Source organism: Solanum pennellii, chromosome 5 (assembly GCF_001406875.1).
Source record: "Solanum pennellii chromosome 5, SPENNV200".
NCBI lineage: Eukaryota > Viridiplantae > Streptophyta > Magnoliopsida > Solanales > Solanaceae > Solanum > Solanum pennellii.
In genome coordinates, this window is record NC_028641.1 from 5336814 (window position 1) to 5345204 (window position 8391).

Genomic DNA, 8391 nt, shown 5'->3' on the forward strand with positions numbered 1-8391 from the left:
GAAATGTGGCAATAAATCCAACAGCATTAGCTGCCACCACAACATTTAGTCCTCGAAGAGACCTCGAGGATGTTGTGGTGGCAGATACATAAGCCATTAGGGAAACAGCTGCCTGCCCTGTTATTCCAAGTGTGATTTCCTTCAATCTCGTTGAGAATTCTCTCGACGAGTGAGAAATCACAATTTTATTAGTTGTTGTTGGCAATGCATTTGTGAAATTCATCGCAATTGTCTCCTCATCATCGATCAATATTCGTATCTCTTCAACAACATTGTTCATCTGATGATTAATGCTCTGTTCATGAATCGGATTATTCTTAATACGGAACGAATTATTTTGAAAAATATAACCTTCGAAAGATGGATTTTCGAGTGTTGACATGATTAAATTTGATCTATAAAAAAAATGAAATAGTATTTTTTTTATTATTGAAGAATTGTTAATAATTTATGGATGATTTTATTTATAGTAGAAGAAGACATATTACCTCTGTAGATTCTTAGATTTTCCTGAAAATTTCTCGTAAGTCAACTGAAATTTTCAGTTGTTTCCTTTTCTTTCTTTTTTGGTTTAAGTGGTAAAGCCTTTCTAACAAAAGCGGACTTATATTCAAGGAGACTAGATCTCTTGATTAAGGATGAAAGAGTTAATACCAAAGAGTATTTTTTTTATCTATTAAATAACAATAAAGATATTTTTAAGGGAATCAAACTATTAATCACACCAAAGAAATTTTCCGCACCAAACTATTAACTGAGAACACATTTAGGAAAAACTATACAAATTGAACCTATAACGCAAAGTATTTAGATAAATTAGACCCAACTCAATACATCTATCTTGATTAGACTCACAATCCGAACTATTTATTTGATTGCCCCCCTTGTTATATTCACTCACACTATCCGAGTGTATAAATATTACTCTGATGGTAATTATATATTTGATAGTACAAAATAATAATTTAATGATTTTTTCATTGAAATATAGAGCTATCAAAATGAGCTGAGCTAGAGAGTTAAATGAAACTTGTGAATCAAATTGTAAATTCCTCCCATTTTCTATGCAATTGCCCAGATATTTATTCACACTTCCTTCATAAGTTTCCTCCACAATTACCCAGAAATTCAACCAAAATATCTTGTTAGGCCCAGAAAATCAATTCACATTCCTCTGTGTGAACTCAAATAAATTTTCGGCTGCACTTACTTATAATTGAGATCTGAACTCATTTTGCAGAAAAAAACACAATATATCTCTTTACATTTTCTACGATGAAGCAAAGAGATGAGGTAATTTTATTTTTGCTGTCGTCGGTCGATGAAGATCGACTAACGACAGCAAAAATCGTTACAATAACTTCTACTTTAGCAGCACTGATGCCTTTTCTTCCTTACGAATACATAGGACAAGATCGATTTCCTGTATTTATTCAGACAGGAAATCGATCTTTTTTCCATGTATTCGTAGTTTATCTAATGATATCTTTTGCTACTTCTTTCAGTGCTTTGTATTTGCTGAGGAAATACCCAAACGCAGCTAAGTTCTGCAAAAACTTCTCCATCACTTGCTTGATGTTCGCCATGGCTTTTGCTGCATTTTGCTTTTTGTAGATTCGAAAGTTGTTATTTGTACCTACCTATGTGATTTATGTTAAAGTTACTCAACTCATATGAAGTTTTCGTAGCTTGTTTTTTTTCTTGATTATAATAACAATATATATATGTATCAAAAATATTAGTATTTTACTGAATTCGTATGAAGTTATCGTTTTACCTTTTCGAGTATTATCTTTGTTGTGGATGGTTAATTCTTTTTGCGTTTCAATATATATGGACGATATAATATCGTTGTGATCAGGGGCAGATTCAGGTTGGATTTGGGGGTTCATTTGAATTTCCTCGGCAAAAAAATATACGATATATATAAGTTAATTTTTTTATATTTTTGTAGATGTATTTATATTGAACCCCTCAATAACAAATAGAAATAGATGTCTCAGTGGCAAGTCCCCTACATATTAGCTTGAAAAAAAATGTCAACAAGCACTGTGCCCACAAGATAGTGTCACGTAGGCTTAAAAGGGGTAGAAAATTATTTATAAAATAAGGTCAGGGGGTAGCAGGACCTTAGTACAGTATAATTGTATCTTGAGATTTCGGGCATAGGTTGGGAGGGTATTTGTGCATTTTCCCTCTTAAAAAAGTGCTAAAAGTGTGGTTTTAAACTCAAAAAAAATTCAAGGATCCTATTTCGAAACACTTATTTACACGTTCATACTTGTATTTTTCGAACCCCTGAATGGAAATCATGGGTCCGTCAATTAATGAGACTCGGCCGAAAAGTGTTCTTGCATGTATCAATAACTCGAATAGTCCCCTTTTTATGACATTTTAGTCATTTTTAATGGCTCTTATAATTATGAGCATTATGGAGTGAAAAAGAGAAAAAATTGTACTGACATTTGGAGATGTAAAGATCAAGGCAAAGTTTGTACTTGTACAATATTGATGTCGATTTTTTTTTTACAATAATTACGATAAATTATATTTAAATGTAAAAGAAAAATTGAGTAACGTTCATTAAAAAAAAATTAAAAATAAAGAGAGACTGACCAGATAAAGAGATTAAAGAAGTGGCTAGCAAAAACAATCAACAAAGCCTTCTACATATTAAGTACTTTAAGTTTATTAAGCAAAGTAGTGTATTTTTTACTCTTCAAGTGTTTCTTAATTGTGACAATGTATATGTTGGGAAAACGCGGACAAGCACAAAAATATATATGGTAAAAGTAATGAAAATAAAATGAGAAAATAACGACACCAAGAATTTTACGTGGAAACCCTTCTGAATAAGGGAAAAAACCACGGGCGAAGAGGAGCAATTGATATTACTATAGTAAGGAATTTTACACTGTGTAGTCACGAATACAACACTCAAAGTGACTACTACACACTCAAAAGGAACAACACTCTTTTGGTTTCCGTCCTACTAAAATATCGCTCACACTCTATTTTTCTTCACAGACTATTTTCTTATATAGTCTATGGAATACCTCACTTTGCTCTCAAAATGGTTTTTCTCTCTAACTTGGTGTGTTCTACAAATGAGCAAGAATGCTCTATTTATAGAAGGATAAAACCATGCCTATATCACTAATGACATATGTAAACATAGCAAAGTCAAGAATGGTTGCAAATCTTACCAATTTGCCAACTACCAAATCTTTTCTTTTCAACTTCAATTACTATTCCTTTTTAACAATTGCTTGTACCAATTGAATAGCTAAAGTTGACTAAAACAATGGGATGGATTCAACAAATCTCCCCCTCCAGTCCCATTTACTGGAAGAAGGTATCTTCAACTTCTTTAGAGAGAGATCATACCCACAAGTTCTTTGCATAACTCGAACTTGTCTTTCGGTATCATCTTGGTCAACATATCTGCAGGATTTTCACTTGTGTGAATCTTTTTGACGTGAAATGATTCATTCTCCACTTTCTCACGAATCCAATGATATCTGACGTCAATGTGTTTTGTTCTTGCATGGTACATGGAGTTCTTGCTCAAGTCTATTGCACTCTGGCTGTCACAATAGACAATATACTCCATCTGATTCAAACCAAGCTCTTGAAGAAATCGCTTTAGCCATATCATCTCCTTGCCAGCTTCAATAGCCGCAATATACTCAATGTCGCGCCCCATTTTTACAGAAAACGGGTTTTGTGCACGACCTAACAACTCTTTTGGGATTTTGAGTTTGAAGTCGCCACCTAACGAATTAAGGCGCGTTAGGGCACCTATCTAACCTAACTATGTCTAGCTAAGGTCAACGAGCCAGAGATCGGGGTAAGAGTTCAAATTACCTCGAGGGGAAGGTATTAGGCATCACTCGAGGTCCACAAATGTGGGTCCCGACCGTGTCTCATGCAATCTATGTGGGGGTTACAAGTAGCAATCAAGGTCACTTCATTATTATTTATTAATATGCTTGCTAAGTGATAATAAGTATAAAACAATTAAGACTATTTTATTATTTTTATTAATTTAGACATGCAAGGCTAGGTGATAGCAATAATTAAACAATCAAGTTTTATTTTTATTTAAGCATATGAGACTATGTTATAAAAAAATTTGTAAATATTAAGCAATTAATATGTGCAAAAGTAAAGTTTTGAAACTTGAGCAAGTTTTGAATAGGAATTTTTATTTAAAAAAATGTTTGTTTCTTTATAGGGGTGATGCCACGATATTGTTGATCGCGCTCCTCCACCATAGAAACAATTTTATTTTGAGGTCGGTCTTAGAAAAATAATAAAAGTTTATATTTTTTGAAAATGATTTAAAAGATTTAGTTTGCATATAGGCACATAAATATTTGCATATAAATACACATAATTCCTTTTGAAATTCATGGGTAGATGGTACTTCTGGGGACGCGTCGGTTTAATTTAAATTTTGGAACTAGACCTCGTAGTTCCTTTGACTTTCCCACTAACGATAGGTTAGGAGATAGTGCGTATAATTTATTTTCAAAAATAAACAATGTCATAAGAAGAATCCAAAATCAGAAAACATTTAATTATTTTTTACCAAATATAAACAAGTAAGAAATTAGCCACACTAATCAATTAATTAGTCAAAGCACTATCAAAGAGATAAGCAAGAAAATTTACCAGAAATTCAGCAAGGAAAGAAAACTCTTCTTGATACGAAGTATATTATAGTCAACTTAATTCATCATCAAGACAAGGGAAAATATTTTAAAAATTGAACATCATTGAAGGAAAAAAAAGATCATGATAGACATATTTCAAATTAACTTAGCCAGAGAAAATCAGCCAATTACCATATATAAACAAGCAACAAGTAAAGTCATTCATCACAAAGGACTGATATTGAGGCTAACCACAAGCAATACTATTAGAGCCAAAATTGATTCAGTCACAAAAAGACAGTTCAAAGCTTAAGACAATACATCAAGGATATTTCAAATTAGCGATCTTCTATGATTAAGACTAATAATATGAACATGGACAACAAAATAATATATATACACATTTTGCTTGTTTGCAACCTGTACAACAGTAAACGAAAGTGAAAAACCTGCGTACGATCTGAGCACACATCAATGGAATAACGGAGCACAAATCAACAACTAAGATCAAATCGAACATGCCAAATACAGACTCTCGAAGCAATCATCTCACAATAACCAAAGATGTAATGAAAAAGATTTAAATCATTTGGATTAAAACTTACTAGGACGGATCTGTTGAGATCCGTCTTTGAACTCAAACTTCGCCGGAGATAGAGATTCACTTGTTCATTCTTATAGTTGCTGCTGACCGGAGTTGATGTTGCTCTCCTCGCCAAAATGTTGGTTTTTCTCCTTGTTTGGCGCTGCTGCTTGTGTTTATTGACCGGAGCTGCTGGAGTTGCTGATCGTCGGAGCTGCTCTCCGCTGCTGCTGGTGTTTGCTGGCCAGAGCTGCCGGTAGTCTTTGCAGGTTGCTGTCCAGCTGCTGCTTAGCATCACTGCTGCTCGTTCTCGCCGGCATCGGTGCTGCTAGCTGGAGCAGTTGCTGCTGGTCGCCTCGCTTGGATGTTGTTGTCGCTGGTGATCCTGCAAAGAGATAAAAAAAGGAGGGGGCGGAGAGAGGGAGAAGGACGGGAAGGGGAAGGAAGCGGAGGAGAGAAGGGGAGAAGAACGGGAAGGGGGAGGAAGCGCAGGAGAGAAGGGGAGAAGAACGGGAGCGGGGAGGAAGCGGAGGGGAGAGGAGAGGGAGGAGGGGAGGAAAAGAATGAGGGAGAAGAGAAGAGAGAGCAAAGGGTGAGATGTGAGAGAGGAAGCGCGAGGGAGAGAGCTTCCACCGGCGATTGGTGGCTTTCGTCGGAAAGAATGGGGAGAAAGAGAGAGGAGGGCTGGCGGTTGCCAAGGAGAGGGGAGGGAGAAGAGAGTGGCAATTATCGCCGGAGAGAATGGAGAAGATGGGGGCTGGCGGCTGTTCTGATTTTTGAGAGGGAGAGAATTTTTTCTAGGTTTTGGGTCTTTTGGTGTTAAAGAGAGAGATAGGAAAAGTTGATCTCAACCGTTAGATTAGATAGAGATGTAGGGTTAGGATTCGATCTAGGATCTATTTTTAAGATGGATGGATGAGATGAAGTCTTAATATTAGATGAGACAAGATATGGAATGACTAAAATTGCAATTAAATTGGCTAGAATTGAAATAAAAGAGAGGATATGATTGAAATAAAATTTAATTGGAGTAGCTAGAATTGAAATAAATTATAATAGAATAGGCTAGAATTAAAATAATTTTAAGGAAAGTGTAGGAATTACTATTTAATTAAAATACTACATATATTAAATTTTTTTTTTTAATATTGAAAATCATGTAGATTTTAAAACATTTTAAATTCATTAATAATTTTAAAATATTTTAATAATATTTACGATAGTTTTATAAAGTAAAACATATGAAAATATATAATTTTTGAGCAAAATCGACTAAAAATTCTAACTCTAAATAAATTTAAAAATACGTATTTAATCGAATAGTATTCCTAAAAATGGTTAAAGGTCGGTAAAAATTGGGTGTCAACAGCTGCCCCTTGGTTGATTGAGAATGAAGAATGAATTGTCAGGCAACCAACGTGGACTTAGTAGCCGATTTTGTCCGACCGACGACAGATGTCAGTAGGATCAATTGAAGCGAAGTAGAGTTGAAAAAGGGTACGAGCGAGACTTCGGTTTCAAGTCGCCTACATATTTCTGGTTATACGAGAATCAGGTCGTGTGTAGTTCTAGATTCAAGAGCAAATGAAACTCTTAAAAGTTGAAAGAGCGGTAAGGTATTCAGAAGGCACGATATCAGCTTGAATGGATAAGATTAGAGTGGCGAGAAGAGAGAGATTGAGAGGCTAAAAGAACATGACAGAGAAACGAGAAGAGCATGATAGAGTAAGGCTATCAGCTTTTGAGCGAGGTTCGGAGTGTGAGTAGCAAAGAATTGGTAGGGTCTTTGTTGTGATAGATGATAGCATGATAATTGTAATCAAGAGGCGATCGATCATATCTGGAAATTCTAGATAAAATGTTAGCTTATAAATAGATAAGGTATGACCAATAATGATAAAATATGAGTTCTAAATAAATGACAAGAGGTGATAAGGAGCGTATCTGTTTGGGACGTAGTGCAAGCCTTGATAGTCTTTAACTTCTTGAAGGATTGAAACCCATCTTTGAAGAATAACGTCAAACTCCAATAGATTTGATAGTATATCGATATAATAATATAGACGAAAAAAACCTGGTTGTAAGGAGAGTCTAAACATCATTTTAAGGCGGACGAGCCTAAGTGTCATTTTAAGGCGGACGGCCTAAATGTCTTATAAAGCGGACGAACATAAATGTCCTATGAGGCGGACAAGCCTAAATGTCCTTTTAAGGTGGACGGCCTAAATGTCCTATAAGATGGACAAACCTAACTGTCGTTTTAAGGCGGACGGGCCTAAATATCCTATAAAGAGGGCGAGCNTAAAATGAGAAAATAACGACACCAAGAATTTTACGTGGAAACCCTTCTGAATAAGGGAAAAAATCACGGGCGAAGAGGAGCAATTGATATTACTATAGTAAGGAATTTTACACTGTGTAATCACGAATACAACACTCAAAGTGACTACTACACACTCAAAAGGAACAACACTCTTTTGGTTTCCGTCCTACTAAAATATCGCTCACACTCTATTTTTCTTCACAGACTATTTTCTTATATAGTCTATGGAATACCTCACTTTGCTCTCAAAATGGTTTTTCTCTCTAACTTGGTGTGTTCTATAAATGAGCAAGAATGCTCTATTTATAGAAGGATAAAACCATGCCTATGTCACTAATGACATATGTAAACATAGCAAAGTCAAGAATGGTTGCAAATCTTACCAATTTGCCAACTACCAAATCTTTTCTTTTCAACTCCAATTACTATTCTTTTTTAACAATTGCTTGTACCAATTGAATAGCTAAAGTTGACTAAAACAATGGGATGGATTCAACAGTATATAGATAATATTGATTGATTATGAGTCGGTTTGAATTGATTTTATAAAATTAATATTTAACTCAAAATAAAAGGTTAAACTGTTATGATTTTTCAAATCAAATTTAGTTTTTATTTTAAACTTATTTTAAGTCATTTTTTTACCTTGTCAAATATTTTTTAACTTATTTTAAGTTAATTTTTTTGATTTAGTTAAAATTATTTATTATATTTATCAAACACTTTCAAAAGTTAGATTTATGATTTTTTTTTAAAAAAAAGTTATTTTCTTCTTTTATAAATGTAATGTTGTAATTATGATTGATTTATAAATCCCCCCCCCCCCC

The 8391-nt window shown here is 34.3% G+C and overlaps 1 long non-coding RNA gene across 1 annotated transcript; it reads left to right on the forward strand.

The window, feature by feature from the left end:
- The first annotated feature begins 1090 nt into the window (after positions 1-1090).
- LOC107020104 lies at positions 1091-1785 on the forward strand. Its single transcript, XR_001456794.2, has 2 exons — positions 1091-1293; positions 1506-1785. It is a non-coding gene; the product is annotated as an uncharacterized LOC107020104 (long non-coding RNA).
- The last annotated feature ends 6606 nt before the right edge of the window (positions 1786-8391 follow it).